At 43.4% G+C, this 16,833-nt stretch overlaps 1 protein-coding gene and 1 pseudogene across 4 annotated transcripts in view; one reads left to right on the top strand and one right to left on the bottom strand.

Annotated features, from left to right (window-relative positions):
* Positions 1–16,833, top strand: part of NKD1 (NKD inhibitor of WNT signaling pathway 1) — a 122,474-nt gene that overhangs the window by 18,519 nt on the left and 87,122 nt on the right. The gene's annotated exons all lie outside the window — the stretch shown is intronic.
* LOC310849818 (proteasome subunit beta type-7 pseudogene) lies at positions 7,872–8,844 on the bottom strand (annotated as a pseudogene). The gene has a single exon. The product of its transcript is annotated as a proteasome subunit beta type-7 pseudogene (transcript).

Genomic DNA, 16,833 nt, shown 5'->3' on the forward strand with positions numbered 1-16,833 from the left:
ACACAGTTTTTCCGAATATTCCTTCCTACTTGCTCAGACAAAACTGTTCAATCCTAGGATCCTTTCCGTCCGGTTAGGCACCCTGTTGAGCACGCTATAGCACGCTGTATCGAGTTTAATGCAGTTGCTCTTCGATGCCAGAAGCTTAGCAGCTTGATCGTTCTGTTCTCGCTTGTGTTTTGGGCTCTGTCTGACTGTTCAGCATTGCTTGTCTGCTGCAACGCAGAGGCACCCCTTTCTCACTTAAGAGCAAGAGCATCTCAGTCTAGTAACCAAAATAGCTGTATTTTTTAGCTGACTAAGGTCTATTGCAACCAACCCAAATATCCTGGATGAAGTGCAAAAAGACCCAGAAGAAATCAATCTCCTTATCCTAAAGCAAAGCCTTTGATGTAATCCTGGTAAGTTTATACTGGGAACCTGCTTGTTTCTTTATGGTCAACTTCAGACATTTTGCAGGAAAAATAGATCACATGGTCCACTTTTGGTAGTTTCCTGAAAGTTGTGCTCCTGCCTGAGGCTTTAACATAGGACCAGGTGGATAGTGAAAGGCTTTTCGAAACAAGTACAGTGGTACCTCGGGTTAAGTACTTAATTCATTCCAGAGGGCCGTTCTTAACCTGGAACTGTTCTTAGCCTGAAGCACCACTTTAGCTAATGGGGCCTCCCGCTGCCGGAGCATGATTTCTGTTCTCATCCTGAAGCAAAGTTCTTAACCCGAGGTACTATTTCCGGGTTAGCGGAGTCTGTAACCTGAAGCGTCTGTAACCCGAGGTACCACTGTACTTACAGGAATTTAAATAACACTGATACTTTTTCACAAGGAAATGAAGTGGGGGAGGTGCACTCCATATGCACAAGTGAAAGGTTTAATTTTGTTTTGAGGGTAAATGAGAACAAGGTATGGTAATCAAAACTTTTTAAATGGTTCATAAAGACAACTTATAAGATTCTGTGAAGGTTTTTTTTTTAAAAAAAATTGAGCCATGCAGGAATTATTCTTTGCAGCTTTCAATTTTCTTAAATCTTGGTCTATGTCTTGCTTGTTAAAGAATTCCACCAAGTGTCTCTTGCTATGCTTCAGAACCTGATTAATCTATTATTAATAGTTATTCAATGTATTAGTCACTCAAGACAAAACATCTCTAAGTGACTTAAGTACACAATTAAAATCACCCATCAAGTTTAAGAATAAAACATTATCTCCCCTCACCCCCAAGTCTGAGGGAGGGAAGGAGGGAGGGAGGGAGGAAGGAAAATAATAATCCTCAAAAGCTTTGGAGAAGAAGACTCTTAACCTGGTGCCAAAAGGATCTTCATGTCTGTTGGGGAGGCCACCACCAGAAAGACCCTTTCACTTGCCTCCACCTTTCTCAAAGTGGGCCCCCGCAAGAAGGCTGCAGGTGATGAATGTGGAGTCCAGGTATGTTCAAGGTGGGACAGGTGTTCTGTTAAAATATAATCCCTGCAAACAGAGGATTAACATAACAGAGCACACTGTGATGCTCACCTCTCTATCCTCCGGCTGAGTCACTGCTGCTTATTGGGTTGGAGATTGGGAGTGCTGTGGCAGCAAAGCTTGCGTGATGCAATTATCTGCATGACATGCACACACCCTTGGTGCTCCTGCTGCTGTGTTTGCTCTGCACCAACCTCACTGCTCCCTTGCCCCTCCCCTTCTCTACCCTAATACACAACAGTGATTCAGCAGGAAGGAGATCAGGTGAATGATGGAGCCCACCATGCTATCCGCTGTTGCTTGATTCAAACACATATAGCAGACCTACATTTGAGTTCACAGGAGATTTTTATGTTATACAGCCGCATCAAATTGTACGTGCCTTTAACATGTATGATTTGAACCATATGCACTCAACAACATCTCCATTCCAGACTTTTTCTTCTGCCTATATCTCTCTCTGATTCTCCCTTCCACTTTCACTCCCTCCTTCCTCCCTTCTGCTGGTCACTTGCATGTGGAGGAGTAAGGGGAGGCTGTGGAGCCAAAGGGGAAGCCTCCCCATGGAATTTCCCCCACCTCAAGGAAAATTGGCTGTACACAATTTTTGCACATAACACACCTACACATATGATGCAATGCAACTGTAACGATGCTGTTCTCAATGAGGCTCGCCTGACACCTTTGCTGACATTTTTGGGGAGCTAGATAAAGACTTGCAACTTTCCCCCAGATGTTTGGTGGTCTCAGCTGATTTTGTTCTGATGGTGGTGTGCTGCCCAAACTTCCTGTGGCTGTTATGGGGGAATTTGTGTTTGTGTGTGTAAGAGAGAGAGAGAATTGTTGGCACTATTATGAGAATGTTAATATTTTTCATGAATTGTTAATGGTATAGTGTATTTATGTTTACATTTTTAAATGTCAGTTGCTTGGAGACCTTTTATTTATTATTAGTAACAAGTAATTAATTGTCTAATTAATAATAATAATTGACTTTTTCTTGGCATACTAGCAGCTCTCTTGTGACGTGTTTGTATGCTCTGGCATACAGTTTGGGAATTATCTAGCAGTCTATGGGGCTAAAAAGGATAATCACATTAATGCAGCTCTATCCATAGTAGGTTTTGAACGTGGCTTTCTGCAAGATGCAAGAGGCAAAATGGACAATGTTAGTGCTACGATCAAGTTGAGTCACCACATCTTCCTTTGATGTAGTTTGCTCATGTGATCCCTTCCAAGCACAGCTGTATTGGGCTCATCAAACGGAATGTTCCATCTAAAGCTTTTTGATGCTTTGAAAGTGCTTCGGACCCCCGAGCTTACAAACAGCTTGGCAGCGGAGGATGTTCATAATTCTTAAAAAGTTATCTGATCCCATAGTACTTTTGTCCCCGGGATTTTGTCTGCAAATCTTTTGCTTTTTCCAACTTCCTGTGCATCCCTATTTTCTCTAGATTCTGTTTGAAGAATAGCACCTCTTTTGTGGGCATGGCTGGCAGCAGTGATGGTTCCCTGGTGAATGGAACATCCATTGACCAACCTGCTTGTATTCCCATAAGGCTTTGTAGTGTCTTGGGTGATGACTGATACTTTAAGAGAGCATTTTGAGTCAATATTCTTGCCACCATTGTTACTGGATCTTTACCTAAAGCATTGGTTCTAGTTTTCATCCTTCTGCATTTGATAAGATTATAATGGTTTCTAGAATAGTACAGTTTAATTGAATCTGATGAGGTTTGGTCTGAACTGTGGCTCAGCCACATGCTGTAAGGAAGGCATCTTCTATTCTACTGGGTAACAAGGAGGAAGTTCCCTCTTGCCTCAAAGTATAGCAGCTGGTTTGCAACTACACGCAAGCAAACATTTTCTTGATCCAAGACCGCTTTAGTGTATGAAGTTTATACCATCTGATTGGTATAAAACTCTGTGCCACAAGTGCAGCCACAAGAATTTTGATTTGTACCTCTATGCGACATTTTATTACATTTATTTCTCTTCCCCCACCCCCACCCCAAGGGTAAGAAAGAGAGGGCAAGAAAGGGAGCAATTTATTTTTATAATTCAGAATTGCATTAACCATACCTGTTTGGGAGGTGGGAATATTTTAAGATCAAATATTTTGTTCAGATCAAACCTGTACGTTGCGTGGATGATATTGGAGAATACAGATCTATTGGATTGGTTATGATAACAGATTTGGGTGGCATTCATATTTGTGGTATGATCAAGTAAATGTGCATAAAGGATTTCTAAACCACATAAGAAAATCAATCTATGAAGTATGGGACAGATATAAAAATCTGTTTGAAGGGAAAACACCTTGGTGGCTATCTCCAATAGAAGCATTGACTGTTAAAAAATTAAATATAGAAGGGAAATGGGCCACCTATGGTGGGATGTTGATGGAAACAGAGAAAGGGTGGAAACTCAAACCATATGAACAAATAGGGGAAATGTTTACTGGCTGGTTGCAATATCATCAAATAAATGACATATTTAGTGTAGACAAAAGAAATTTTGGATTTGAAAGTAAGAAATCTAGATTCCAAACCAAATTGCTAGAAGGTAAATTTAAATTGTTGTCAAAGATATATAACTTTCTCTTAGAATGGTATACTAAAGATGAAGAGGTTAAAGAAGTAATGACGAAATGGGCTATGGTTTCTGGGCATAATATTCAGTATGAATCTTAGTCAAAATTATGGAATCAGAATTTAAAATTTACAGCATGTATGGCCTTAAAAGAAAATGTATGAAAATAATGTACAGGTGGTATTTGACCCCAGTGAAATTGGCCAAAATGTATAGGATGAAAAATCAATTATGTTGGAAGTGTAATGAAAAAGACGGAGATTTTTACCATATGTGGTGGACTTGTGATAAGGGAAAAACATTTTGGGAATTGATCTACAATGAACTAAAAAAGATGCTAAAATATACCTACCCCCAAAAACCAGAAGCAAAGACTATGCTACCACTGCAGCAAGAACTTTGTTAGCCCAAATGTGGAAATTACAAGAATTACCAACGATTGAGGCGTGGCAGATGAAGATGATGGACTATGCGGACTTGGCCAACCTTACTGTGAGGATCCGGAACCAAGGCGACCAGAAATTCCAAAGAGATTGGAGTAAATTTGTTGAGTACTTGGAAGATCATTGTAAAAAAGTGAAGAGACTAGCAGGATTGATATGAATCCTGCAACATAACGTAAAAATAATATCTGACCATGGAGAATAAAAGGACTTGATCTGTATTGAAGGACAGAAACTGGCAGCTGAAATGCGCATACAATTCATTAGGAAATGGGAAACCAGTTGGAGGGAGGGAGGGAAGTCACGAGCTCGGCGGAGCAAATGCAATTGATTTGTTATTGTAATGTTATATTTTATATTTTCTTATTAAAAATAAACCTGTACATTGCACTAACATCTGGATGAAAATGGCTGAGATTCTTGTGTATTTCCATTGCTGTTAACATTCATTTTTAGCTACCACCACAAATATGCCATTGCATGTCTAGAAGGTGGCCCCAGCAGGTTGCAAAAAAGCAATGGATATATTTGGGGAGAACACCAACCTAGTAAAGACTATGCTGAGGAAAGTCAAGGAGATGGAATGTGTTGACCCAATCTGGACTTGGAAGGAGCTGGATCAAGGGTGACCTGATTCCTGTTTTGTTATGTCTTGTTTTTTTAAAGAACTCTGTGGGACCTTTTGATTTGTTCTCTTGACTAAATGACTTTCTTGGTTTTGGTTTGTTTCTTTCATCTCTCTGCAATCTGATACTGGAGAAAGTCTGGGGCTAATGCCAAGCACGGGGCAAATTTATATTGTCATCCATCCTTTGAACTTGCTGAAAGCTCAGATGCTGCCACCCAACATTATATACAAAAAACTTGAGTAATTATGGGTGGTTCAGGAACTTTGCCAGGGCTTGGTCTTCCTACACTTGGCGAACAGCTTGTGCTCAAGTGCTGCCTCGGCCATTATACAGGTCTTAACTGGTTGCTTGTGTGTTTGGTGGTTCGAATCTGGAATTCTTAAGGAAAAATACTGGGTAATAGTAACAGTTGATAAGACCTGATTGCATGGAAAATGGCGTCAGATAAAATGGAAAGGGCAGATTAAGTGGTAGAGCTTCTGCCTTGCCCAAAGAGGGCCCAAGGTTGAATCCATGGCAGTTCCATGTAGGACTGGGAATTCCCCTGCCTGAAACCCTGAAGAACTTTTGCCAGTCAGTGTGGACAATACTGAGCTAGATAGACAAATGGTCTGACTTGGTACAAGAATGCTTCCTATGTTCCTATCAAATTAATAAGGTTTAAACATGAACTCTCCAACAGTTGTTGAAGCCCACTTTGTCTTGCGCACTACATAATGTATCCAGCATGAGATACACAAATGCAGCAAAACCGGAGAACTGGTGGCCCTTCATATATTGTTGGACCCCAACTTCCATTAGCCCCAGCCAGCATGGTAAGCATGATGGGAGTTGCAGTTGATCATGCAATATGTATGCACCCATAATGAAATGGCAGCAAATGAAACTCTAGAAGCCAAATGGAGGTTATTCCGTGTGCCTACCAACAAGGAATGGGTTTATGCATTTTTGTGTATAGTCTCAAAGGTTAAAATTAATAGTGCATTTGCATGAAGGTTAATAAGAGAAGTGGAAATTTAAACAGCTCGCTTGCCGTGCTGCCTTTTGTGCAAAGTAAACCCCATAATATGGACAGCAACAGGATATTTGAGGAATTGATCTAGAACAGGGGTCAGCAAACTTTTCCAGCAAACTTTTTCAGATCTAGAACAGGGGTCAGGAGGGGGCGGATCGACTGTCCCTTAGACCTTGTGTGGGGCCGAACTATATGGGGGGGGGGTGAACGAATTCCTATGCCCCACAAATAACCCAGAGATGCATTTTAAATAAAAACACACATTCTACTCATGTAAAAACATGCTGATTCTTGGACCATCTGCAGGCCGGATTTTGAAGGCAATTGGGCTGAATCCAGCCGCCGGGCCTTAGTTTGCCTACCCATGATCTAGAAGGATTTTGATGCGTTTTTATGGTGTTATGGTAGACTGGTTATAAAGAAATCATGATAAATATTATAATAATTGGGTTGTATTTGACCAAGTCCTGCTCAAAGCAGAGCCATTCAAATTAATAAACCTAACTTAGTTGTATCCATTACCTTCAGTGGGTCTATTCTAAGTTGAACCAACATTGAATACCACCTATTATCTTCATAATCATCTGAGGAAGAGTTTTGCAGAACTAAAATAACCTGGTCACTATTTTGTGACTTTCATTTAATCCTAATAAAGCAACAGCTGCTTCCTTTGGATGTCCACCCCAACTGGAGCAGCTTTTTATTTTTTAATGTTGTGCCCCATTTTTTATTTTCCTAAGGATGCCGTCATGCTGGAGTTTGCTTAGCCACAGATAGGTGGCACTACAGCTTGACAACAGCTTACCAGTCACCCCCTGGTGATGGAGGGCGAGGAAGAATGAAAGCAGTGGCCCAGGACACATTGAGGGCAGGGCAGGGCAGCTCCTCAACGACTAATCTCCAGTCCTGCCTTGCCACCACCATCACACCTCTGGTTCCCTTCTCCTTGCCCTAGTACACTGAAGCGTTTTTTCCTTTTAATTATGGGGGGACCTGTACAGTAGCGACTGCCGGTCGATTATATAAAGGAAGCAAAGCAGAGATGTGAATGACTTGATGATTAGAAGGCTGGCTGTATCTTTCTCTTCTGACAAATGGGTGTGTCTGTCTGCCAATCACCCGAGTGCAGCACTGCCTCCTGTTTGCTGTTTTTACGTGTTATGAAATTGGATCTAGGACCCCACGCTGTGCTGGCTCTGGGCCAGTTGCTTTACATAAGAAAGCGAACATAACCTCTGCTGGCTGGGTAAGAACTTTCCTTTCAACTTCTCCCCAGCCTGCATCTGAACATAGGAAGCTGCCTTAGCCTGAGTTGTGCTTACTGGTCCACCTGGATCAGTATTGTCGACACGGGACTGGCAGAAGCACTTCAGGGTTTCAGGCAGGGGTCTCTCCCAGCCCTGCATGGAGAGGGCATGGATTGTACCTGGAACCTTCTGCACGGAAAGCAGGTGCTCTGCTACCTAGCAAAGGCCCATCCCCAAAGGATGCACATGTGAGGGGCTTCAGTGTCAGCAAGCGCATCTTCAGGGTTTCTCCCCCTCCTTACCCTGCCATGCACTCCAAACCTGAGATCTCTGTCTGGCTCCCATGCTATAGGTTGCAGGGCCAGAATAGACATTTCTGCACTTGCACCCCTCTCTGCATGCTGCAGGACCCAAGGAAGACACCTCCAACCATCTCAACGACAGCAAGTTCTGTGGTTTTATTTGCCGCTTTCTTTCTTTACCCCCCAATTCGTATTGGTTTTTATTAAATCTGCATACAGAACATTAATGCCAGCATACAGATACAGAATTCAGATATGAAAATTCTCAATCCTCTTCCACTGCCCAGAAGTTTCCAGTAAGTCAAGATGTATCCATTGTTTGCACGGTCTCATCTGCCACTTCAAGATCCAAGGGTGTAACTTTCCCATAGAGCAGACCTTTAGTTCCCTTCTCACAGCTGTATCACCTTTTCCTTTTTCCTTTTTTGTTGGGCATGTCATAAGGATGGAGAAAGTCCAGCTTGTTCTTACTGAGGACGCAAAGATCAATGTTACTGCCAGAGCCCAGATCATTGTATATGCCAGTTTCTATGGCATCTCTCACAAGCTGGCTTCTTCCTCCTCCATGTCAGTCTTGAATTTGTCTTCAAAAACTGCCATAGTTGCCAGTGAACCCGAACCCATTGTGACATAAGGCAATTTGTCAGTAGATCCATGGGGATGGATGCTGTAAAGATGGGCCCCAGTGACATCTACCCCACCCAGAACCAGGGCTGTACCAATCTAACCTTGATACCTGAAGAGCATCTGCTTGAGCATCCAGTTGGCTGTGACCACCCTTGGAAGCCGTCCAGTTGAGAGTGAGTGGAGTTCCATGTTAGAAGAGATCAACTGAGTTGTCATTTCTGTGTCTGCAGCCATTCCAGCACCGCAAACATTAAATGTTTGGAGATATATAGTGTATTTTTGAACAGTTCTTGTCAGCAACAACCAGTGGCTCTTGTATCTGCTCCAAATACTATCCCACCCTTAAAAACTACCCCAGCAATGGTGGTGCCAGTCTTGCGGGCTGTGGGAAGATGCAGGCCCTTCTTGGTCCCCTCTGCTTCAAGCTGAGAATTCTGGGCGCAATTGTGGAAGCTGAATCATCTGGCAGCGTCAGCCTGTGAGGCCTGCAAGACGGAGAGCGTCACCATCTTGCTTGGACTTGATGGGTTTCCCCTTAGGCGGCGGTGGCGGCAGCGGCCTTCTATTTGCTGCTTTCTTGAGCAGAGATTTATTTATTTCATAAAATTCATATACTGCTTGATTGTAAGCAAGCAAGCAAACAAGCAAACAAACAAACCCTCATAGTGGTTTGCAACAAGAATAAAGCTATAAAACTTTCAATAAAAAGTCGTTTGAAATTTTTTTTAAAAAAATAAAACCAATGGTATGCTAAAAACAGATTAAAACACATGCCAGCATTCTACATAATCTAGATAGGCTTGCCTTAAAAAATGCTTTTAGCAGGTGCACCAAAAATAGTACAGTGAAGTAACCTGCCTGGTGTTAGTAGGCAGGGAGTCCCAATGTTAGGGAGCCACCACACTAAAAGATCCATTTCTGACAAAAATTTTGTGGCACCTGCAACACTGCAGGTCCACAAATTGAAGTGGTCAAGTGGGAATATATGAGGTAAGGTGATCTCGCAAATAAGCTGCTCTCAAGTTCTTACTTTTTTTGGGGTGGAGGCACTGTTTGTTGCTTGCACTGCATGCATTTATATATATATACTTGACCACCTAGCAGAGTTTCCAGAGTGGTGGTTTATTGCATATTCCGCTTGATAGGTTTGTGCAGAAGTTATATGACATGACCAGTTTAGTGGCTCTTATCCTTCACTTTCCAGTGTGGTTTTCCATTGCTTTTTAATTACCAAGCTCTTTGTGGTCAGAAAAGTGCACCAGAAATTGCAGGTTAACAACCAAATAGCTTGTCTGGAAGCACCCCAAGTTTTACCTTCCAAGGTTCACCTTGCTTAAATCTCTCAATGTCGTGCACTGTAATCGTGCCAGCCAACAATTTTAACTCCTCTGCAGACCAGTAAATGCTATTAAATGCTATGAAATCTTGATGCAATATGCTCTGACCATTTGCTTCCTTGAAGAGATCCTTCTTTCTCCATGCGTCACGACTCTTGGGTCTACACAGCATTTGCACAGACTTTGCAGACTTCTGCGTGGATATTTTCTTTTCCTAGGGAGCTAAAGAAGGTAATTTGTCCGTGGTAAGGTTCTCTCTTCACTTGTGTTGCATATGGAGGCAGTGATTTCTTTTTCTTTCTTTTTTTGGTGGGGTTGTGGGGGAAGAGCCTAAGGGGTTATGTTGTTGCAGTTCCACAGGCGCCAGCGCACTGGCACGCCACAGGTGATCTCGGAGCGAATGTTGTTTAAAGCGTCCGTCCCACGGCTTCACAAATGTGCTCTGACCAGAGGATGTTTTTTTAAACTTCAAAGGGCTTTTCAGGCTGGCTCCGAGCCTCCCAGACTGAGTCTGCTGTTGTTGGGGATTTTTTTCTTCTCCTCAGCTCTCTCAGTGTGACCATCGCCACCCCACCCCAGTCAGATGAATTTGTAAACACAAACACTATATCACAGTGACATGGTTTATATACCACTTTAATTTTGTTCTGAAACTTTCCCTAAAAAAAAAAAAAAGAATATACATTAAAAGGAAGAGCAATTTGCAAATAAAATAAATGAGGAGAAGAAGGCCGGAGGCTGGGGGAGAGAAGCACAGAAGAGCCTTTTCACTTGCCAGCATATTAAGAGTTCTTTTCTGAAGCTGGAGATCAAGCAGAAGAGTTCTATGCCAGGTATCGCAGGAGGAAATTGGGATATTCCTACTTTAGCCATGTTAACGTTTTGATTTAGATCCTTTCGTCAGAATTTAATCTCCAAATGGATGGTGTTCCAGATTCAGTTTTGTTGTTCCCTACTCTCTTTCCTGGATCACCCTAAAACAATTGCATCTGTGTCTGTGTATGGCGTTGTTGCCTCCGTTATTAGTCCCACCCAAACTAGTCCAACTGAAATTGGTGGACATGATAAACATGGGCCCCCCAATTTCAGTAGATCTATACTGATTAGAACTTGGTTGGCTACAGTTGCTTCAGTACCACTTGCTGGAAACCACAGGGGTGATGGGAAGAGTGCTCTTGTACATAGCTTGGGGATACTGTACTCAGGGAGCTTCAGTGGCACAGAGTGCCTACCATCAGCTTTGGCTGGTGGCCCAGCTGTACCCCCTAGCTGGACAGGGACAGCCTAATTTCTGTCATCTATGCTCTAAAAACCTCCAGGTGGTATATGTGGGCCTGCCCACAGTTTGGAAATATCAGCTGGTGCAGAATTTCACAGCCAGGTTGCTTATTGGCACAAGATGGTTTGAGCATATTATACTGATCCTGGCCCAACTGCACTGGCTGCCAATTAGTTTCCAAGCCCAGTTCAAAGTGCTGATTTTGACCTATAAAGCCTTAAACGGCTTAGGACTGCAGTACCTCAAGGTTTGCCTCTCCCCATATGAACTGACCCAGACCTTGCAACAATCATCTGAGGGCCTTTTTTGTGTGCCTCCTCCACATGAGATCTGTCAGGTGGCAACACGGCCCTTTCTGTGGTGGCTCCCCATTTGTGGTATGCTCTTCCCAGGGGGGCTTGCCTGGCACCTTCATTATACATCTTTAGGCACCAGACAAAAACATTCCTCTTCAACTTGGTCTTTGGCTGATCAACATTCTGTGTCCTTTTAAATGTGTTTGTGGAAGCGGGGGTGGGGTTATAGGTTTGTTTTGTTCTTGTTTTTATCATGTACTTTTTGTTTTTATGCTGTGACGGATGAAGGATGGTATATTAAATAATTAAAAATATATATGAAAACATCATTGGAACATCACTATACCCTATGTGCTTCTGTTCCCCCATGGAAACAGCAGGAAAGAACTGTATGCTGGTATTTTGTCCCATGATTTTCCAGGTTAAAGGGGACTGCAAACAGATTTCCTCTAGAATCAACAACAAAGAAATGCATGTTAAACATGTGCTATATTCCATTAGTTTCCCAGAAACGGCTTTTATGTCACATGAAGGCTCAATTATAATGTGGAAATTAACAGTTAGGGAAATGGAATACACTGAACTGTGGGGAAACCAAATTTACTGACAAAGAATTCTCACACATAATGTCTGTGTAACACTTGAAAACCACTTTAAGAAATTTGAAAGTTGCCACAGTATTGAGACAAGTCGATGAAGAAGCCATATAGGCCTGTGAAAGTGAAGTCAATTAGTGAGACTGAGTGGACATTATTCCATCATGCTTAATAGTGCTATGATTAAGTAGCAGGAAATATTCCATCATTAGTCTTCATTTCCTCCTCTTGAATCCCCCCACCCCCAAGACTTTTTCAAGAAGGAGCTCCTTTGTAGGGATTTTCTTTTTTTCATGGTGTCAGTGAAGTGGTGCATTTTTGTTGTTGAAAGTTTAAAGAGAATTTGTGAAGGAGTTTCAGAGTGAATTGAGAATGTGGGGAGAAGGGAAAGACAGGATTTCCCCCCCTCTGCTTCAGAGATTCCCCCCCCCCCCCGCTTCTTGTTACCATACTTTATATTATAATGAATTCTGGCTTTTTATATTTCTGTTATAATGAACTTTGCCTTTTTATATATTTCTAATATTGTGTGTGTTTGGGCATGCACACATGTTTCTGCATTCTTATTTTCTGGATGCCATTTCATAATTTTGGTCCCCTTCCACTGAAGTATTGGTCTGGTACTTTGCTTTTCTGATGAGAAATCAGGGTTCGATCACTTTGATCTATAGAACTTTTGCTTCTACAAGTTCCAGGTGATGTCCATTCTGTGTTTTCTAAGGGGTCATTACACTAGTGTGGAGGTGCCTGCATTTTGGACTTCACAGCCTGTTGATGTTAGGCAGGCACCATCACTTTACTCTTCTGTGTACATGCTCAGAACTACCATGTACAGTTCTGGTCAAGGTAAAGGTAAAGGGACCCCTGACCATTAGTTCCAGTCGTGACCGACTCTGGGGTTGCGGTGCTCATCTCCCTTTGTTGGGCGAGGGAGCTCGCATACAGCTTCCGGGTCATGTGGCCAGCATGACTAAGCCGCTTCTGGCGAAACCAGAGCAGCACACGGAAATGCCGTTTACCTTCCCACTGGAGCAGTACCTATTTATCTACTTGCACTTTGACGTGCTTTCGAACTGCTAGGTGGGCAGGAGCTGGGACAGAGCAATGGGAGCTCACCCCGTCTCAGGGATTCGAACCGCCGACATTCTGATTCGCAAGTCCTAGGCTCTGTGGTTTAACCCACAGCGCCACCCACGTCCCCTCACCTCAAAAAGGATACAGTACTGTGGAATTGGAAAAGGTTCAGAAAAGGGTAACCAACATGAGCATGGGGATGCAGCAACAGCCCCTATGAAGAAAAATAGCATTTGGGACGTCTTAGTCTAGAGAAAAGGCGACTAAGAGGCAACATGCCAGACCGTTATAACATTGTGCATGGCATGGAAAAAGTGGATAGAGAAAAGTTCATTTCCCCCTCTCGTAACACCAGAACCCATGGCCACCCCGTGAAGCTGAATGCTGGAAGATTCAGGGCAGACCTAAGAGAGTACTTCTTCACACAGTGCATAGTATACCCTGTATACCTGAAGGAACACCTCTACCCCATCGTTCAACCCGGACACTGAGCTGGAGCTCAGAGGGCCTTCTGGCTGTTCCTCACTGCGGGAAGTGGAACTTCAGGGAACCAAACAGAAGGCCTTTTTGGTAGTCACCCCCCCCCCGCCCCCCGTGGAATGTCCTCCTGCCAGATGTCAAAGAGTTAATCTATATAATTTTTTCATAGACATCTGTTTCGAGAAGCTTTTACTGTTTGACATTGTTGTTGTTTGTTATAGTTAAACTATAGAACTCATTCCGACAGGAAGCAGGAATGGCCACCAACTTGGATGGCTCAAATAGGAGGTTAGACAATTTCATGGAGGGAGAGGGTTATTGGTGGCTACCAGCAATAATAAAAGCTATGCTCTGTCTCCACGGCTGAAGGCAGTGATGCTTCTGAATGCCAGTTCCTGGAAACCACAGGAGGAGAAAGTGATCTAGTGCTCAGATCTTGCTCTCTGGTTTCCCACAGGCCACTGTGGGAGCAGGATGCTGGACTGGACTAGATGGGCCACCGTCTATGCTGACTGGCAGCAGCTTTCTGGGATTTGCCAACCCTTTGTGGAGACGCTGAGGCCTGAACCCAAGCTGTGGCCCTTTGAGGATTTCCTCTGCAGTAGCCAGACAGCTGAGATGTGCCAGTGGAAGAGCCACCTATTTTTGTGGAGTGGATAAGCTTTAAAGGGCACCCTTTTAAAATAAATAAATAAATCTGCCAAATGACCTTCTTCAGAAGTCTATTCTTGGGAGTGGCAGGCATATCTCTCTGTGTGCCTTAAGTGAAATGCATGTCAAAATGTTTACAAAAGAATTCAAGTGGAGGCTTTTGGGGGGAGTTGGGAATGTTAGCCTTTTGTCAAGATGGGCTTTGTGATGGAAAGTCTTTCTCTAATGAGAGCGAATTTAATGCCTCCTGTGTGGGCAGGGGCCTCTCTGCATTGTCCAAAGCTTCAGAAGTGAAGGAGAGGTTTTCAGCTTAATGAGCATCTTAACTCTGGCCTTCTCCAAGGCACGCAAAATGTCACCCTGGTGAGTGAGCTTGAGAGGCGGAAGTGGCTATCAGGAAAGCCTGTGATGGACATGGGCAAACTCTTGGGTCTGCTGCCCCCTTTTCATTTCCTGCTCAGAAAAGGGCGCTGCAGCAGCAGTTGATAATTAGTTGAGCAATGAAGAGGAGTTGTTGTGTTGGCTGATCGGCTGTGGTGTCAGCCTGTCTGGATTTTGTACCTCTATTTATGATTATTTATTTTTACATGTGGCATTATAAAGCCTTATAAGGATCTGGTACGTCAAGGACTGTCTCTCCCCACATGAACCATTGTTTATCATGTGAGGTTCTTCCCCATGTACCTCCTTCTGAGGGAGCCTTTTCAGTGGTTGCTCCCCATTTTCGAAAAAAGCTCCACGCAGAGAAGCTGTTCTCTGGTGCTGTCACTGCCTGTTTTTAGGCATTGGGCAGCACCATTTTTATTCAGTCAGATGTTCGGACCTTATCTTTTTAGTGGAGTAGGGGCTGAGTTGGATCTGCTCTTGTAGACGTATTGGTGAACATTTGTTGTTTTTAATAGTTGTTTTGGGAAGCCACTTTGAGTCCATCTTTCTGAAAAAAAGCAGCACATAAAAATTATTATACATACGTGTGCGCCCGTTCCTCCAAGGTGATGTACATGGCTCCCTCCCACTTTTTCGTTACGACAACTCTGTGAGGTAGGTTAGTGAGCTGCATGGCTTGGGTGGTTATTTCAACCCTGGCCTCTCCCAGTTCCTTGTCCGGCTCCCTAACCACTGCACCATCATGCTGGCGCTCTCCCTTGCCATCTGCTTTCCTCTTCAACTTTGAAAGCCTATTCCTCCCTTCTCTCCTTTTTGCATCCTCTGTATTATTTAAAGCTTAAGAGAATTAAGACAATTTCCTTCTGTCTGTAAAGGAGTTAATAGCATCTTTAGGCACTTTAAAATACATTAATAAAGACAACTTCTCTGATGAATATTGGATTATAGGGATGGGTTTATTCCAAGCGCTGTGTGGTTTTCAAAGGGCTCAGCCAATCTGGCTACAATAATCGTAGCTGTTGGTCTTTGCGTGTCGTCTGCTTCTCCTCCCCCTCCCAAGTTTTCCCCCTCCCCGTGAAGATTAAGACAGATCTCTTTGCTTCACCCTGCCAGGAAATTCTCCCCCATCCACAGGCCCAGCTCTGTATATTTTGCCAGATTTGGATGCCTTCCCTCTTTAACATGAGCATCTTGAGCTATGAGCCTGCCGTATGCAACTTGCTGCTAATCCAAGCCCGGTGTTGACCAGGGGTGGTGAACTATTGGACTTCAAGAAGCTGCTGGACTCTTGCTCCCATCAGCCCTACCCAGTAAGGCCAACAGTCTAGGATGATGGGAGTTGCAGTCCAACAGCCACTGGAGGGCCACAGGCTCCTCACCCCTGATGCAAAGACACCGTGGGCATGATTTTTCAAAAATATTATTTCCAGGAGGGGAAATGTTGCAGAGCATCTGCATTGCATGCAAGAGGTTCCAGCACCTCCAGGTAGAGCTGAGAAAGAATCAGCTCTGGGGCTTTCCCTCTCCCCCCAGGGAAGGAAAATAGCCCAAGTGTAGTGGAAGGATGACATTGCCGTTTTGCAAACAACTATAAAATACACACACATCTGTCTCGTCATTTGTGGAGGGGCTGTTGCTCACAGGCAGAACATTTGACTTGCATGCAGAAATTTCCCAGGTTCAGTCCCTGGCATCTCCAGGTAGAGATTCTTGCCTGAAACCCCAGAGAGCTGCTGCCAGTTAGTGTAGACAATACTGAATCAGATGGCTCAATGGTCTGATTCAGTGTAATGCAGCTTCCTGTGTTCCTATGATAAGCTAAGGCTTAGAGTGGAAGCACCACAGAGCAGAAATTAGTTTCCTTTGACTAATGGCACACAGTTTAGTGGAGGGAGAGAAAGAGAGCGTGTGTCTCTGTTGGTTCTTAAATGTTTTAAGTATGTGCATCCTCAAGCCAGGAAATTTTGAGTCTTGCATTGTCAAATGCTATTTGGCTTCCATTTCCCTGTGTGTGCGCGTGCACACACATGTTAAAAAAAAGAGGACTTTTAAAGTGCGGAAATTAGAGATGACATAGAAGGCCTTTGTCCTGCCCAGATGCTTTATTTTTGACATTTTTGGCCAAAAGTTCCTTTAATTGTATGGAACAAGCAGTTGGTTTGCCCCTGAGAGAGTGACTCCCCCCCATCTCTTTTTCACAAAGGGTTTGCAGCACAGCTGCCCAAATGTTTTGTGTTATTGCTTATTAGTGAAAATTTTCCCCAATAAGAGCAAATTATTATTGCTCCCTTGTTACTTGAGATGTAATATCCTTTCATGTTGTTTTGGCACAGGGACTTTTGAGATATTTATCAGGTGTGTGTATCCATATTGCTGTTGTTGTTGTTTTCGTCACGGTTATGTAAAAGGTGGTTTTAGT

Source organism: Podarcis gaigeae, assembly GCF_964106915.1.
Source record: "Podarcis gaigeae genome assembly, chromosome: 8".
NCBI classification, from domain to species: domain Eukaryota; kingdom Metazoa; phylum Chordata; class Lepidosauria; order Squamata; family Lacertidae; genus Podarcis; species Podarcis gaigeae.